The sequence below is a fragment of the Anolis sagrei genome, chromosome 1 (assembly GCF_037176765.1).
Source record: "Anolis sagrei isolate rAnoSag1 chromosome 1, rAnoSag1.mat, whole genome shotgun sequence".
Lineage (NCBI taxonomy): Eukaryota > Metazoa > Chordata > Lepidosauria > Squamata > Dactyloidae > Anolis > Anolis sagrei.
In genome coordinates, this window is record NC_090021.1 from 6,512,637 (window position 1) to 6,531,805 (window position 19,169).

A 19,169-nucleotide genomic window follows, 5' to 3' on the forward strand; every position below is an offset into this window, starting at 1 on the left:
CCCAATGGATTGAATATCTCTGCTCACGTTTGGGCAGAGCATTATTTATCCGAAGATTTGGTAAGACTGAGAGCCAGTCTATACATTACAAAGAACAAAGTGTAGGAAATGGGATATAGAATTTCAGGAACATGACCCTGTTTTGCATCACATTCTCGTATATATATATTGGCACGCATCTACGCTGTAGAATTAACGCAGTCCGATGCCACTTTATGGGATCCTGGGCTTTGTAGTTTGACGAGGCAACCAAACTCTTTGACAGAGAAGGCTCAAGACCCTTACAAACTACAAAACTCCCATTAAAGTGGTGTCAAACTACTTACCTTCTGTAGTGTAGATGCACCCTGATCTTATGTTGGGCTTTTATATGTCACCATTTGTAGCTAGGCGTGTTGTGCTGGTATTGTGAGCCATCCAGCACTTTCCTTGGTGGCTTATACATATTGTCTATAAACAATAAAAAAAATGATTGCTGGAATATCCCTTCTGATAGTAAGCTAGCACTTTCTCTTTCACATGCTAGTCTTCTCCATGTGGGGAAGTATGCATCGTTTTAAATCCCAAAAGTCTGTGAATGAGCTGTCTCAGGCATGGGCAAACTTGGGCCCTCCAGGTGTTTTGGCCTTCAACTCCCACAATTCCTAACAGTTAGTAGGAATATGGGAGTTGGGTTGTTGTAGGTTTTTCCGGGCTATATGGCCATGTTCTGGAGGCAATTTTTCTCCTGACGTTTCGCCTGCATCTATGGCAAGCATCCTCAGAGGTAGTGAGGTCACCTCACTACCTCTGAGGATGCTTGCCATAGATGCAGGCGAAACGTCAGGAGAAAAATTGCCTCCAGAACATGGCCATATAGCCCGGAAAAACCTACAACAACCCAGTGATTCCGGCCATGAAAGCCTTTGACAATACAATATGGGAGTTGTTAGGAATTGTGGGAGTTGACATCCAAAACACCTGGAGGGCCCAAGTTTGCCCATGCCTGAGCTATCTTTACCCAATATAGAATTCTACCCAGAGCTTGGAAAAGTTTCTTTTCATTGGAATCAAGATCCATGGCTGCATCCGCACTGCAGAACCGTACCAATTCCATATCACTTCAACCGCCATGGAGAAAATTGCACCAGGTTCTCTCTAATCTTAATGGGGTTCCTCAATGGTCAGGATGGAACCCCATTTTCCAACATGAGGATGGTGTGTCCCAGTCCTATTACGAAACTCTTGCATCTAAAGTGGTATCAAAGTTATATATGGTGATGCAGTGCGGATCCAGGTATCTTCCCAAACGGGGTTGGGACGTCTTCAGAACGGCAGAGCTTTGGTGTTTGTGGGTTTCTGTTGCTGGTTTCCTTGACCCCTGCAATCCTTTCTTTCTCTCTCTCTCCATGGCATGCCTTTGGTCCAAATTGCCGTCTCGGCACCATTCCTTTTTTCAAATAATGTAATAATACCTTTTGCCCCCACCACCATGGTCTCGGCTACCTATTTCTTCTGTTAACTGTTGAATGTTTAATGGGGGTTGGGGGTGGGTGGGGGAATGGAAGATGTGCCCTGCTCTTTTTCATTGTTTCCGACCCAAAACAAATCCCTCCATTAAACTTGTACATAGCAAAACAGAAAAAAACAAAGAGAAAAGATGAATAAATTAGTTTTCTATTTCGACTGTCGCATTGTGGTCGGCGCACCGTCAACGGATCTGAGGTTGTTACCCTGCAACACTCCCAGGTGCCTTGTTCTTTCTTAACCCAGAATTGGTCCATTTGTTCATCAATACGTACTACAACCCCATATTGATATGGAATTTGGACCGCAGTAAAGCGGGAGGGAACTGCCTGGCTGTTGCACTCCAGGACAGGAATAACCTTCTGACTTTAAAACACCACACATTGAGCAGGGAAAAACAATCCTTTTTATTGAAAATAGGTAAAAGCAGTAAAGTAAAAAAAATACTTTAAAGGAGTAGGTAAATCCAATTAGGTAAGAAGATAAGCAGGAATAAATTAGTCCAAGGTAAGGTCCAGAAAGGGCCCCCGGTGGCGCAGTGGGTTAAAGCTCTGAGCTGCTGAGCTTGTTGATTGAAAGGTCGCAGGTTCGAGTCCGGGGAGCGGCGTGAGCTTCCGCTGTCAGCCCTAGCTTCTGCCAACCTAGCAGTTCAAAAACATGCAAATGTGAGTAGATCAATAGGTACCGCTCCGGCGGGAAGGTAACGGCGCTCCATGCAGTCATGCCGGCCACATGACCTTGGAGGTGTCTACGGACAACGCCGGCTCTTCGGCTTAGAAATGGAGATGAGCACCACACCCCAGAGTCAGACATGACTGGACTTAATGTCAGGGGACTACCTTTACCTTTTTTAAGGTCCAGAAAAGTCCAAAAGCAAAGTCCAGACTTCTCTAACAAAATCCAAAGAACCAGGAAACGTTTATCCAAGGCATGAGTATGTAATCACAAGAGACAGAGTCAAACTTGGAGATTCCATCTGAACATGAGGAAGAACTTCCTGACTGTGAGAGCCGTTCAGCAGTGGAACTCTCTGCCCCGGAGTGTGGTGGAGGCTCCTTCTTTGGAAGCTTTTAAACAGAGGCTGGATGGCCATCTGTCAGGGGTGATTTGAATGCAATATTCCTGCTTCTTGGCAGAATGGCTTTGGACTGGATGGCCCATGAGGTCTCTTCCAACTCTTTGATTCTATGATTCTATAAACCACTAAACAAGAAAAACATGAATCTTCCCAGCAAAGGCTTCCATGAGACAAGAACAAGAACTTAGCAGGATTCTAAATGATGCTTCATCTGACTATATTTCCCATGCTTGGAACTTTATACCCCTTCGTTAAGCCATTCCAAGCGCTCAGAAATTGGTTTTGTTTTCCCTGAACGCCTCTTATCTTTTTCTGTTCAAGCCTGGCAGAACGCTGAAGGCATTGGTTAAGCCAGCGGTTCTCAACCTGGGGGTCGTGACCCCTGGGGGGGTCGTTCAGCCATTTTCGGGGGGTCGCGAAGCTGCCTTGACTGTTGATCATGGAAGTTCTCTGTGCCAAGTTTGAGTCCATTCCATGGTTGCATGAGTTGGGAATGCTTTTGGATGGGAGAGAACTATACCTCCCAACAACTCCCAAATGTCAGGAAAATAACCCCCAAAAAATCCAGTAATTTCTGCTATTTATGGGAGTTCTGAATGCCAAGCTTGTTCAATTCCATTTTGTTGTTCAGAATGCTCTTTGATGGCTGAGGAACTATAAATCCCAGCAAGGGCAACTCCCAAATGTCAAGATCCATTCCCCCCAAACTCCACCATTGTTCAAATTTGGGCATATTGAGTATTCATGCCAAGTTTGGTCCAGATCCATAGTCATTTGGGTTCACGGTGTTTTTTGGATGTAGGTGAACTACATCTTCCATAAGTCAGAGATCAATTGGTTGAAGGTACTACAAATCCCATCATCCGTTGTCCATACTCCCCCAAACATACTGTTTTTGTGATTAATTAATGCTTTAATTAGGTTCAATTTGTAATAATGAAAATACATCCCACATATTAGATATTTACATTAGAATTTATAAGAGTAGCAAAATTATTTATGAAGTAGCAATGAAAATATGGTTGGGGGTCACCACAACATGAGGAACTTTATTTAGGGGTCATGGCATTAGAAAGGTTGAGAACCGCTGTCTGTTTTGGACAATTTCCACCCGCCTGTCTATATGCTCATTAGTTTCTGCAGGTGCCAAGTTGTTCCCAAGCCCCAAATCCTGGGTATTCTCTGGGAGCAAACTATCATGCCTGTACTCTGTAGGAACATTCTCATGGGAAACTACACTTTGAACAGAATTAGTGAACACAGAGAGTGCTCACTAATGCTTCCTCTTCATCTTGGAAAGAAGTGACAAGTGGAGTGCCGCAGGGTTCTGTCCTGGGCCCGGTCCTGTTCAACATCTTTATTAATGACTTAGATGAAGGGCTAGAAGGCATGATCATCAAGTTTGCAGACGACACCAAATTGGGAGGTATAGCCAATAGTCCAGAGGACAGGAGCAGAATTCAAAACGATCTTGACAGATTAGAGAGATGGGCCAAAACTAACAAAATGAAGTTCAACAGTGACAAATGCAAGATACTCCACTTAGGCAGAAAAAAACGAAATGCAAAGATACAGAATGGGGGATGATGATGCCTGGCTCGAGAGCAGTACGTGTGAAAAAGACCTTGGAGTCCTCGTGGACAACAAGTTAAACATGAGCCAACAATGTGATGTGGCGGCAAAAAAAGCCAATGGGATTTTGGCCTGCATCAGTAGGAGCATAGTGTCTAGATCTAAGGAAGTAATGCTACCCCTCTATTCTGCTTTGGTTAGACCACATCTGGAATATTGTGTCCAATTCTGGGCACCACAATTCAAGAGAGATATTAACAAGCTGGAATGTGTCCAGAGGAGGGCGACTAAAATGATCAAGGGTCTGGAGAACAAGCCCTATGAGGAGCGGCTTAGGGAACTGGGCATGTTTAGCCTGAAGAAGAGAAGGCTGAGAGGAGATATGATAGCCATGTATAAATATGTGAGAGGAAGCCACAGGGAGGAGGGAGCAAGCTTCTTTTCTGCTTCCTTGGAGACTAGGACGCGGAACAATGGCTTCAAACTACAAGAGAGGAGATTCCATCTGAACATGAGGAAGAACTTCCTGACTGTGAGAGCCGTTCAGCAGTGAAACTCTCTGCCCGGAGTGTGGTGGAGGCTCCTTCTTTGGAAGCTTTTAAGCAGAGGCTCGATGGCCATTTGTCAGGGGTGATTTGAATGCAATATTCCTGCTTCTTGGCAGAATGGGGTTGGACTGGATGGCCCATGAGGTCTCTTCCAACTCTTTGATTCTATGATTCTATGAACAGGTGTCTCCATGTCATTCTCTGCATCAATATCGTTGACCAAACCATTGCCATCTTGACCCTCATTGACATCATTCCGCACATCCAAAGCACCCTGATCCTGGAACACAATCACAGGTTGAACTCTAACACTGGCCAACACAGCTAACCCTAATTGATAACCAAAGTTCCAGATTAAAAACTCACCAGGTGGTGAAGACACAGACAGACGCATTTCATTGCATGAATGGACAAGAAGTGATGCCTGTGGACTCCTGCCCCAAAATTATAAGCACAAGAGAACATGTGTTAAGCAAAACAGTTTTATACAACCAGGTTACAAGTTTGAATCATCCCCGTCTCTGGTTGGCCAGAAAAAGATTCTGCTAGGAATCCATGCCAGGATTGGTCTAAAGTGGAAGCTGCAGAGCCGCCCCTATGAAAGGGCACAGCCTGGAAATATATCTTAATCCAGTTTTATATTAAACAAAGGCAGAGTTTTAGAAAACATCAAAAGAGGTACAGTTCAAGCCTTCTGCTTCTGGAAGCAAACAAATGGGTTTTTCGAGGCAAACAAAGGAGCATCTTCAGGAAGTCTATTGTCTGAGGTTGAGAATGCATTCCTGGATAATGGCCTTTGGCAAGAGTCAGGTAGTTTACACATGTATAAAATCACATTTCAGACTTGGAAAATAGATAGGTAAAGGTTTCCCCTTGACATTAAGTCTAGTTGTGTCCAGAGGCGGCCCTAGGTAATTTTCAACGGTAAACAAACAGTATTTTGCCCCCCCCCCCAACCAATCATTGATATATATATTTTCTGTTTGTCGTGGGAGTTCTGTGTGCCATATTTGGTTCAATTCCATCATTGGTGGAGTTCAGAATGCTCTTTGATTGTAGGTGAACTATACATCCCAGTAACTACACTTGCCTCACTTGCTCCCTTGCCTGCCCCGCTTTGGGTCTGGAGCCGTGCCTGAAGACCCCGGCGTGTGCACCCAAGTCACCTCTTCTCCTGACTTTCTCCTCAGCCATTGGGACCAAGAGAGAGAGAGAGAGAGACAGAGGTGGAGATGCCCACCTTTCCTGAAGGTAGGCGCAAAAACAAAGGAGGGAGCGGAGGTGGGAGATACCTCCAGCCGGAGGGGCTCTCTCTCTCTCTCTCTCTCTCTCTCTCTCTTGGTCCCAATGGCTGAAGAGAAAGTCAGGAGAAGAGGCGACTTTTGGTGCGCACGCTGGGGTCTTCAGACACGCCTCCGGACCCGAAGTGGGCCAGGTGCGGTGGCTCCGCCCCTTGGCCCACCCGCTGATTGGGGAGAGGAGAGGAGGCGGATGGAGCGCTGGGGGATCGGGAAAGGGAGCCGGTCATGGGGAAGGGATAGAATGTGGAGAACGATTGAGCGCCAGCTCTGCTCGCGCACCCGGTGGCCGGGTGGAGCAGGAACGAGAGGGGCTAGGCGAGGCTCAAGGGTCCGGCCCCTTTGGGAAGAGGATTGCCTGGCAGCGAGGCAAGAAAGCCGAGGCTCCCCCAGGACTGCTAGGGCTGTTGTGAGCCGAGGGGGCACTCCTCAAGTGGCGGTCGAGGGGCATTTACAGAGGCGCCTCTGCGCCCCTGGCAAAAAAAGTGTTCTGCGACCGCTTACTTCGCGTAATGGACGAGCCACCCCTGGTTGTGTCTGACTCTGGGGAGTGGTGCTTATCTCCATTTCTAAGCAAAAGAGCTGGCTTTGTCTGTAGACACCATGACTGCATGGAGCATCGTTACCATCCCGCCAAAGCAGTACCATCCATAAACACACCTTCTTTGCTACCCTACCTGGCTGGGGGATTCTGGGATTTGTAGTCTCAAATTCACACTCGAATTGATGCTGCTCCCACATCCATCCTGGTTGAATCCCTTGGGTCCTGGAAGAGGGAACGAATGCAGCTCTGGAAGAAATTGGCAATTACAAAAGTGAGAGGAAGTGCAACGCTCAATTAAGGGCCTGGTTATTTCTTCAAGCACATGATGCCCTCCGCTGCAATGTACTCATCGCAGGCATTTATTAGAAGTTATCTCCTGGAGGCTGAGATTATGGGCTGATAAGGAGTAGAGCCGATGGAAGTGGCTTCCTCTTGAAGCAAGGGCCGGCTCTTGGAAAGGTTAGGGAATTGGATGATCCTGCCCACATAGAGAGTAAACCGAATTTGAGGAAGGAAAGAAGGAAGGGGAAAACCACAGAAGGCATGGGGAGAAGAGTAAAAGGCATGGAAGGAAGGGAGGGAGGGAGGGAGGGAGGGAGGGAAGGAAGGAAGGAAGGAAGGAAGGAAGGAAGGAAAGAAGAGAAAGAAAGGAAGGAAGGAAGGAAGGAAGGAAGGAAGGAAGGAAGGAAGAGAAAGGAAGGAGGGAGGGAGGGAGGGAGGGAAGGAAGGAAGAGAAAGGAAGGAAGAGAAAGGAAGAAGGGAGGGAGGGAAGGAAGGAAGGAAGGAAGGAAGAGGAAGGAAGGAAGAGAAAGAAAGGAAGAGGAAGGAATGAAGAGAAAGAAAGGAAGAGAAAGGAAGGAGGGAGGGAGGGAGGGAAGGAAGGAAGGAAGGAAGGAAGAGGAAGGAAGGAAGGAAGGAAGGAAGGAAGGAGGGAAGGAAGGGGAAAGGCACAAAAGGCATGGGGAGAAGGGTAAAAGGAATGGAAGGGAGGGATGGAAGGAAGGAAGGGAGAGAAAGAAAGGAAGAGGAAGGAAGAGGAAGGAAGGAAGGTGGGAAGGAAGGAGATTGTGGAAAAGATATGGGAAGAAGAGGGGAAAGGCATGGATGGATGCTCAGAAAGAAGGAATGAAGAAAGAAAGCAAGGGAAAAGGGGAAGGAAGGGAATGCATAAAAGGAGAAATGCATAGGGGAGGAAAGGAAAAGGCATGGAAGGAAGCAACGAACGAACAAAGGAACAAACAAAGGAAAAAAGAGGAATAGACAAGGAAGAAAGGGAAGAAAAGGAAAAAATAGAAAGGGTTAAAGAAGATCAGGTTATTGAGGGCAAGGGGATATACTTAAATACCAAGGTCAGCATCATCCACGCGATAGTATTTACAATTTCTCAAAGAAGAACACAACTGTAAGAAAACTCATTTGAAATGTGATGGAGAAGAGTTCTTTGTATCCCGTGGAGCGCAAAAAAAGAAAGAACAATAAATGTGTCTGAGAGCAAACCAAGCGTGAACTCTCCCTAAAAGTCAAAATGGTTCAACTATTATACATTGGATGTATCATGAGATGACATGACTCACCGAGAAGACAATAATCTTGGCTAAAGTAAAGGGCAATAGGGGGAAAGAGGAGAATTGCACTAAAGGTGAATTAACTCTGTGTTGGAAGCAACAGTTGTGATGAGCTTGCAAGGATAGCACCCCGCTCCATGACTACGGATAATCTCTCTCAGCGGTTTCATGTAAATATTTAAAAGCATATTAAAAATATCACTGATGTTCTTATGATTCGTTCCAGCTAGCGCATGTATGGGCAAACTTTGGCCCTCTGGGTGTTTTGGACTTTAACTCCCACAATTCCTAACAGCCTCTACATGTCTTGTATACCTTTCCCCATTCTTCCTTCCTTGCCTTTCTTTTCTTTCTTTTCTCCTTCCTTCCTTCCTTCCTTCCTTCCTTCCTTCCTTCCTTCCTTCCATCCTTCCATATCTTTTCCTTTTCTCTCAATGCCTTTTATGCCTTTACCCTCCCTTCTATCCTTCCATGCCTTTTCTCCTTCCCTCCATGCCCTCTATGCCTTTCTCCTTCCTTGCTTTTTCTTCTTTCCTTTCTTCCATGCCCTTCTTTTCTTCCTTCTCTTCTTCCTTCCTTCCTTCCTTCCTTCCTTCCTTCCTTATCTTTTCCTTTTCTCTCAGTGCCTTTTATGCCTTTCCCCTCCCTCCCATCCTTCCATGCATTTTCCCCTTCTCTCCATACCCTCTATGCCTTTCCTCTTCCTTCCTTTTCCTTTCTTCCATGCCTTCCTTCCTTCCTTCCTTCCTTCCTTCCTTCCTTTCTTTCTTTCTTTCTTTCTTTCTTTCTTTCTTTCTTGCCTTCCATCCTCCATCCTTCCTTCCTTCCATACATTTTTCTTTTCTCTAAATTCCTTTATGCCTTTACCCTCCCTTCTATCCTTCCATGCATTTTCCCCTTCTCTCCATACCCTCTATGCCTTTCCTCTTCCTTCCTTTTCCTTTCTTCCATGCCTTCCTTCCTTCCTTCCTTCCTTCCTTCCTTCCTTCCTTCCTTTCTTTCTTTCTTGCCTTCCATCCTCCATCCTTCCTTCCTTCCATACCTTTTCCTTTTCTCTCAATTCCTTTATGCCTTTACCCTCCCTTCTATCCTTCCATGCATTTTCCCCTTCTCTCCATACCCTCTATGCCTTTCCTCTTCCTTCCTTTTCCTTTCTTCCATGCCTTCCTTCCTTCCTTCCTTCCTTCCTTCCTTCCTTCCTTCCTTTCTTTCTTTCTTTCTTTCTTTCTTTCTTTCTTTCTTTCTTGCCTTCCATCCTCCATCCTTCCTTCCTTCCATACATTTTCCTTTTCTCTCAATTCCTTTATGCCTTTACCCTCCCTTCTATCCTTCCATGCATTTTCCCCTTCTCTCCATACCCTCTATGCCTTTTCTCTTCCTTCCTTTTCCTTCCTTCCATGCCCGCCCACCTTCCTCTTTCTTTCTTTCTTGCCTTCCTTCCTTCCATACCTTTTCCTTTTCTCTCAATGCCTTTTATGCCTTTCCCCTCCCTTCCTTCCATGGGCAACTTCACTTTCCTCTCTATGTGAGCAGAGAGGCCTCCCTTGCTTCAAGAGGAAGCCACTTCCATCGGCCCCGCTCTTTATCAGCCTGTAATGTCAGCCTCCAGGAGATAACTTCTAATAAATGCCTGAGATGAGTACATTGCAGCGGAGGGCATCATGTGCTTGAAGAAATAACCAAGCCCTTAATTGAGCTTTGCACTTCCTCTCACTTTTGTAATTGCCAATTTCTTCCAGAGTGGCATTAACTCCCAAGGGATTCAAAGGTTTTGGGGGTGGGGGAGGCAATGGGTCAGAAGGCAACCAGGAAAGCATTTGGATAGATATGGGAGCAACATCAATTCGAGTGAGAGTTTGGAAAAGTTCCTGTTTTGGACTGCAACACCCAGAATCCCAAAGGATGGTGTATGGATGTATGGATATGAGAAGACTATGAATTTCTGCTGGAGCTTGGGAAAATTCCTGTTTTGGACTACAACTCCCAGAATCCCAAAGTATGGTGCATGGATGGATAAATATCAGAGAACTATATATTTCAACTGGAGCTTGAGAAAGTTCCTGTTTTGGACTACAACTGTCGCCCCAAACAGCTATGAAAGATGAGGGATTTCTGGGAGTTGTAGTCCAAAACAGGAACTTTCCCAAGCATGGATGACATAATGAAGTTCAACAGTGACAAATGCAAGATACTCCACTTAGGCAGAAAAAATGAAATGCAAAGATACAGAATGGGGGACGATGATGCCTGGCCCGAGAGGAGTACGTGTGAAAAAGATCTTGGAGTTCTCGTGGACAACAAGTTAAACATGAGCCAACAATGTGATGTAGCAGCAAAAAAAGCCAATGGGATTTTGGCCTGCATCAATAGGAGCATAGTGTCTAGATCTAGGAAAATCATGCTACCCCTCTATTCTGCTTTGTTAGACCACACCTGGAATATTTTGTCCAATTCTGGGCACCACAATTCAAGAGAGATATTGACACGCTGGAATGTGTCCAGAGGAGGATGCCTAAAATGATCAAGGGTCTGGAGAACAAGCCCTATAAGGAGCGGCTTAAGGAGCTGGGCATGTTTAGCCTGAAGAAGAGAAGGCTAAGAGGGGATATGACAGCCATGTATAAATATGCGAGAGGAAGCCACAGGGAGGAGGGAACAAGCTTGTTTTCTGCTTCCTTGGAGACTAGGACGCGGAACAATGGCTTAAAACTACAAGAAAGGAGATTCCATCTGAACATGCTGAAGAACTGTGAGAGCCGTTCAGCAGTGGAACTCTCTGTGCCCAGAGTGTGGAGGCTCCTTCTTTGGAAGCTTTTAAACAGAGACTGGATGGCCATCTGTCAGGGATGATTTGAATGCAATATTCCTGCTTCTTGGCAGAATGGGGTTGGACTGGATGACCCATGAGGTCTCTTCCAACTCTTTGATTCTATGATTCTCTGATTCTCTGATTTCTGTTTTGGTTGGCTATATGATGATGGCCAAATACAGGCTGCATCAATACATATAATGTGTACACTGAGGAAAGTCAGAGTCCCACTCTTTTCTACTTCGGTTTGATCTCACCTGGAATAATAACCTTGTATCCGGTTCTGGGCAGAACGGTTCAAGGAGGAGATGGACAAGTATGGAAGGTGTCTGGAGAAGGGCCATCAAAATGGTCAAATATCTTGAAAACTATGAATCCCTGTGAGGAATTGCTTAGGAAGCCTGGGATCTTTAACATGGAGAAGAGAAGGCTGAGCAGAGACATGGAAGCCCTGTTTACATATTTGAAATGATGTCCTATTGAGGTCGGATTGAGACTGTGGACTGCAGATAAGGAGGGTCCTGCCTGGCGAGCATTTATGCTAACACCTGAAGTTTAAGGAACAGATCCACCAGGTCTCTGAAATGAAGGGTCCAGACTTGAATGTATATTGTGAGTCTCTGGTGATGAGGGAATCTCATTAAATGGTGGTGATATTCTGTAATCAAGCTTAGGATGTCAAATAAAGGAATCCAATGTGTGCACATATTTTTGGGTTTCCATGTCCACAGCCAGCCAACTGTCTGCTCAAATGAGACCATCAGAGGATAAGGACCAGCCCAGCGATATCAGATCAAGAGTGGAAACCTTCTGTTGAGTTGTGCAAACACACAATGGGTCTTTCACCAACACTTTTGTTCAAGAGATTTAGCCTAAGCCTAACCCAAGTCATGGGAGTGCTGTGTGCCAAATTTGGTTCAGTTCCATCATTGGTGGAGTTAAGAATGCTTTTTGATTGTAGGTGAACTATAAATCCCAGCAACTACAACTCCCAAATTACAAAATCAATCCCTCCAACCCCACCAGTATTCAAATTTGGGCAAATCAGGTATTTGTGCCAAATTTCATCCAGTGAATGAAAATACATCCTGCATATCAGATATTTACATTATGATTCATAACAGGAGCAAAATGTAGTAGCAACGAAAATAATGTTATGGTTGGGGGTCGCCACAGCATGAGGTACTATATTAAGGGGTTGCAGCATTAGGAAGGTTGAGGGACACTGCTCTATGATAAAGACTTTCAAAAAATGGTAGTGTAATAATAATAATAATAATAATAATAATAATAATAATAATAATCTTTCTTTATACCCCGCCACCATCTCCCCAAAGGAGACTCGGGCGGCTTACATAAGGCCAAACCCAGTAATGCATAACAGCAAAATAAATACAGAACAACAAAACAAATCATATCAGTGAAAAGAAAGGAGATTCCATCTGAACATGAGGAAGAACTTCCTGACTGTGAGAGCCGTTCAGCAGTGGAACTCTCTGCCCCGGAGTGTGGTGGAGGCTCCTTCTTTGGAAGCTTTTAAACAGAGGCTGGATGGCCATCTGTCAGGGGTGATTTGAATGCAATATTCCTGCTTCTTGGCAGAATGGGGTTGGACTGGATGGCCCATGAGGTCTCTTCCAACTCTTTGATTCTATGATTCAGTGAAAGCAAAACATAAGAGTAAAATACAACAGTGCAAAATAACAAGGTGAAAAATCAAACACAATGGGCAGGCCAAATGTATGACATAAAATGATAGAACAGTGGAGACAGACCTTTCGAAAGATGCAATATGGGAGAAACAATACGAAAGAAGTATATTGTCACTCTCCAAAAGCACATCAGACGAGCCAAGTTTTTAGATCCTTCTTGAAGGCTGCTAGGGTGGGGACTTGCCTAATCTCACCAGGTAGCGAGTTCCTCAGCTTGGGGGCCACGGCAGAGAAGGCGCTCACCCTATTTCCCACAAGTCATGGCTGTGATGGAGGAAGGGGTGAAAGGAAGGCCTCCACTGAAGATCGGAGGGATCGTGCAGGTTTGTAGTAGGAGATGTGATCACAAAGGTAGAATCATAGAATCATAGAATCAAAGAGTTGGAAGAGGCTTCATGGGCCATCCAGTCCAACCCCATTCTGCCAAGAAGCAGGAATATTGCATTCAAAGCACCCCTGACAGATGGCCATCCAGCCCCTGTTTAAAAGCTTCCAAAGAAGGAGCCTCCACCACACTCCGGGGCAGAGAGTTCCACTGCTGAACGGCTCTCACAGTCAGGACGTTCTTCCTCATGTTCAGATGGAATCTCCTCTCTTGTAGTTTGAAGCCATTGTTCTATTGCATCCTAGTCTCAAGGGAAGCAGAAAACAAGCTTGCTCCCTCCTCCCTGTGGCTTCCTCTCACATATTTATACATGGCTATCATATCCCCTCTCAGCCTTCTCTTCTTCAGGCTAAGCATGCCCAGCTCCTTAAGCCGCTCCTCATAGGGCTTGTTCTCCAGACCGTTGATCATTTTAGTCACCCTCCTCTGGACACATTCCAGCTTGCCAATATCTCTCTTGAATTGTGGTGCCCAGGTAGGCAAGTCCCAAACCGTTCAGGGCTTTATAGGTGATAACCTGTACCTTGAATTGGGACCGGAAAATAAACAGCAGCCAATGGAGCCCCTTAAACAGGGGGGTTGACCGCTCCCTGTAATTCACCCCAGTTAGTAATCTGGCTGCCAAACGTTGGACCAATTGGAGTTTCCGGGACATCTTAACAAGGGATGCCCCACATAGAGTGCATTGCAATAGTCCAATCTAGAGGTAACTAAGGCATGGACCACCGTGGTCAAGCCAGACTTCACAAGGTATGGTCGCAACTGGTGCATGAGTTTTAATTGTGTGAAGGCCCTCCCAGCCACCACCGACACCTGTGCATTAAGCATCAACGCTGAGTCCAGGAGGACCCTCAAGCTGCAGACCAATGACTTCAGGGGGAGTGCAACCCTGTCCAGCACAGGTTGCCACCCAATACCCAGGTCAGGTGAGCAACTAATCTGGAGGACCTCTGTCTTGTCAGGATTAAACCGCGTCCTGGAGACTAGGACGTAGAACAATGGCTTCAAACTACAAGAGAGGAGATTCCATCTGAACATGAGGAAGAACTTTCTGACTGTGAGAGTCGTTCAGCAGTGGAACTCTCTGCCCCAGAGTGTGGTGGAGGCTCCTTCTTTGGAGGCTTTTAAACAGAGGCTGGTTGGCCATCTGTCAGGGGTGATTTGAATGCAATATTCCTGCTTCTTGGCAGAATGGGGTTGGACTGGATGGCCCACGAGGTCTCTTCCATCTCATCCAGATCGTCACAGCAGCCAGGCACTGGTCCAGTATCCGTGTGGCTTCCTTGGATGCTGATAGAAAAGAGTCATGGAGTTGGGTGTCATCTGCATAGTGTAAGCAATGACTGTTCAGGTAATATTTATTTATTTATTTATTTAGAGCTTTTATAACCTGGTCTTCTCGACCTCCGAAGAGGGACTCAGGCCGGTTCACAACAGAAATTCATAGACAATAGTATAAAACATCACAGTCTCATAATACATTAAAACATAAAATACATTAAAATACAATCATACAATTACACAAGGCCAGGTCGTCAGAGTGAAACCACAATTCATCACCATCCGCCAGTGTGGTCAAGAGTTATTTGACTCAGTCATCATTCTGCAAATCCCATATTCCAAAGCCAAGATTTTACCAGCTTTCTAAAAGTCGGGAGAGAAGGGGCAGATCTAATCTCCAGCGGGAGAGAGTTCCAGAGCCGAGGGGCCACCACCGAGAAGGCCCTGTCCCTCGTCCCCACCAGACGTGATTGCGAGGGTGGTGGGACCAAGAGCAGGGCCCCTCCTGAAGATCTTAACAACCTTGATGGTTCATAGGGGAGAATCCGTTTGGACAGGGTCGGAGTCGTTTAGGTGCTTATAGGTCAGCACCAGCACTTTGAATTGTGCTCGGAAGCTAATTGGCAGCCAGTGGAGCTGACGTAACAGAGGAGTAGTATGCTCGCTGTACCCCACTCCTGTTAGTAATCTGGCTGCCTCTCGTTGGACTAATTGAAGCTTCCGGGCAGTCTTCAGAGGCAACCCCATGTAGAGAGCGTTGCAGTAGTCTATACGGGATGTAACCAGAGCGTGGACCACCGTGGCCAAGTCAGACTTCCCAAGTTACGGGCGCAGCTGGTGCACAAGTTTTAATTGTGCAAAACCTCCCCTAACCACCCCCAAACCTGGGGTTCCAGGCTCAGCTATGAGTCCAGGATCACTCCCAAACTGCGAGATCAAAAATGGAATGGAATGCAATACAGTGTTTGAAAAGGTTCCTTACCTGCTCTCCTCACCACCCTCTACTAAATTACTAACAATAACAGGAATAAATCCTACCTAAATTATTTTTTAAAATATAAATAAATAAAAAGTTATCAGTTGTTCTTTGGCCAGAACTCATTGGCCGCCAATGGAGAGACCTTAATACAGGTGTGCCATGCTCCTTCCTGAGTGCACCTGTAACCAACCTGAATGCCACCTCTGGCTTGGCTTGTCAGTGTATAGGTCACAATGCATCATCCACTGAAAGAGTGTGATGCGAGAATTGGATAGCTGTAGAGAGGACAGGCTTGCGAGATAGAGATATGAGTCCATTCCTCCCTGGGTACCAGTTTGTCCAGTTATGCAACTGATTTTGGAGCACAGATTTGCAACGGGCACCAACTCCAACGTCTCCAGAACTTTAGGAGCCTGAAGACGATCCATTCCAACTACTGCTGAGTGTTTTCTCCAAAGAAGTACCAGGTATCCCTATTAAAAGGTCCATTGCTGGACTGGACCAAAATTTGCAGAAATTGATTACATTTCCACACATTAGAAATACAGAAGAAAGACAGCTTGCAAATCCTGCCCTTCTAAGAGATTCAGCACCATGGATAGCTCATTTACAATGCAAACTTAGAATTAGGCCTGGGCGGTTTCGTTTCGTTAATTCGTAATTCGTTAATAATTCATTAATTTTTCCAATTACAAAACGATAACGAACCATTCTAGAGCAATCATTTTAAAAAAACGATTTTTTAAACACGTTTTGTAAATGCTTCGTATTTCGTTATTGCATTCATTTCGTTATTGTTCTGAGGTCGTTTCGTTATTATTTCCGCATGTCTGGGGCAAGTTTTTTGTTTAATTAGTGAAAAAAAATTATAATATCACACCAACAGTCAAGAACAGAGGGTGAGGGAAGCTTCAGAAGTTTTTGGAGGTTTTTTAGCGTATTTCGCGGTCGCGTCCGCCATTAACGAATCGATTCGTTATTGTTTCGGAAATCGATTCGTTAATTTTTTACCATTTACGAAATTTCGTAAATATTGAACTTTTTAAAAGGAAAATTTTGTAATTATTTTAAATATCGAAACAAAAAAAAACCCCAAATACAAATCGATTTTAGAAACAAATTTTTGTGTTGTTACCCAGGCCTACTTAGAATCATAGAATCATAGAATCAAAGAGTTGGAAGAGACCTCATGGGCCATCCAGTCCAACCCCATTCTGCCAAGAAGCAGGAATATTGCATTCAAATCACCCTTGACAAATGGCCATCCAGCCTCTGCTTAAAAGCTTCCAAAAAAGGAGCCTCCACCACACTCCGGGGCAGAGAGTTCCACTGCTGAACGGCTCTCACAGTCAGGAAGTTCTTCCTAATGTTCAGATGAAATCTCCTCTCTTGTAGTTTGAAGCCATTGTTCCTTGTCCTAGTCTCCAAGGAAGCAGAAAACAAGCTTGCTCACTCCTCCCTGTGGCTTCCTCTCACATGGCTATCATATCTCCTCTCAGCCTTCTCTTTTTCAGGCTAAACATGCCCAGTTCCCTAAGCCGCTCCTCATAGGGCTTGTTCTCCAGACCCTTGATCATTTTAGTCGCCCTCCTCTGGACACATTCCAGCTTGTCAATATCTCTCTTGAATTGCGGTGCCCAGAATTGGACACAATATTCCAGGTGTGGTCTAACCAAAGCAGAATAGAGGGGTAGCATTACTTCCTTAGATCTAGACACTATGCTCCTATTGATGCAGGCCAAAATCCCATTGGCTTTTTTTGCCGCCACATCACATTCCTGGCTCATGTTTAACTTGTTGTCCACGAGGACTCCAAGATCTTTTTCACACGTACTGCTCTCGAGCCAGGCATTGTCCCCCATTCTGTATCTTTGCATTTCATTTTTTCTGCCAAAGTGGAGTATTAAGGAGCACCTTGTGCATCACTTATTATTATTATTATTATTATTATTATTATTATTATTATTATGGTATTTTTATTTGAGAAAGAAAAACCATAATATAGTGGCAATAGTAATACAAACAAACACGATTTTGTGATCTCTATATATAAAAGTCAAAGTATTTTGGTAGGCATGTGTGTTGGTTGGTTGGTTTGTACCACAAATGTTCCTCGCTGGCTTGATGGATCTGGACCAAACTTGGCACACATACCATTCATTACCCAACTTAAAATAACTGTGGGGTTTCAACTACAAACTTGGCCCTTTGGGGGATCAAGACCCAAAAACTTACAAAAGATGTCTGCAGTGCTCACAAACAGCCACATGAGGGCAGCAAATAGGTAGAAAGGCTTACTTTACTTAGGTGATCCCTTGTTGTCCGAGTAGGATTGTCCTCCAATTGCGATGTCCTGGCAATGAGTCCGTAGGTGACTGTGGAGCCCTATTCTTGATCTGCATGTTCCCCTGCAGTGAGGGCATTGATTTCCAGTTGGAAGGCGGTCCCGGTCAGGGTTGGCTTGATGCACCTTCCTCTTCGAACGTTTCTCTTTCGCCCTCTATTCGTGCCTCTTCAAATTCTACAGCACTGCTAGTCACAGCTGACCTCCAGCTGGAGAGCTCAAGGACCAGGGCTTCCCAGTTCTCGGCATCTATACCACAGTCTTTAAGGTTGGCTTTGAGCCCATCTTTAAATCTCTTTTCCTGTCCACCAACATTCTGTTTTCCATTTTTGAGTTCGGAGTAGAGCAACTGCTTTGGGAGATGTACATGGCTGGCCCAGCAGAGTTGATGGTGGAGGACCATCGCTTCAATGCTGGTGGTTTTTGCTTCTTCCAGCACGCTGACATTTGTCCATTTTTCTTCCCAAGAGATTTGTGGGATTTTTCAGAGGCAACACTCATGGAATCATTCTAGGAATTGCATGTGACGTCTGTAGATAGTCCACGTCTCACAGGCATATAGCAGGGTTGGGAGGACAATAGCTTTATAAACAAGCACCTTGGTATCCCTACGGATGTCCCGGTCCTCAAACACTCTCTGCTTCATTCGGAAAAATGCTGCACTCGCAGAGCTCAGCCGGTGTTGTATTTTGGTGTCAGTGTTGACTTTGGTGGAGGGGTGGCTGCCAAGGTAGCAGAAATGGTCAACATTTTCTAATGGACTACTTACTTACATGGACTAGATGGTCCTTTGAGATTGTATCATTCTAATTCCACAACTGGAATGAGAGTGGGATGGACTAGATGGCCTTTAAGGTCCCTTCCGAATCTATGTTTTTATAGCTGGCACCCAAAGGAGAAATCAGTGACATTCTGGCATTTCAAACGAATATTGGCGTCAATATTGACTTTTATGGAGAGGTGGCTGCCAAGCTAGCGGAAATGGTCAACATTTTCTAATGTTAATGTTCTGGTAGAAAGGCTACCAGAAAAGTAGAGGTGATGACACTGTGTAACAAAATTTGAAAAATATTCTGTTCCTGGTTTGAAAGGGTTATTTCCTATTTAATTGAGCGATACTTACCTTAAAAGTAGTTGTTACATCCCAGAAGCTTTGTTTTTGTGGCTGCCGCAAACTATATTGAATTGGTTGAGACTCGATGAGATATTCATTGAAAAACTAAAGCAAAATATGTGGCAGGATATCCCTCCGACAAGTTTTTGCAGTTTAATAAGCTTTCTCCATGTTTTTGTGATTGATCCAATTAGGAAATGGCATCTATAACCCAAGAACAAAAATTGTGTTACACAGGGCAATTGAAAGAGTACTAAATATGTTTGTTTGTTTGTTTACTATATTTATATATCACCCCTCTCAGCCCACAGGTGACTAAAACATCCTAATTGTGCCAGCCTGGTAAAACTTCTTGAATGTGCCAGCTTATCCTATTCCAGCTCGTACGACGTCATTTAACCTCTCTGTGGCTTCAATGTCCTCTTTTGCCCAGG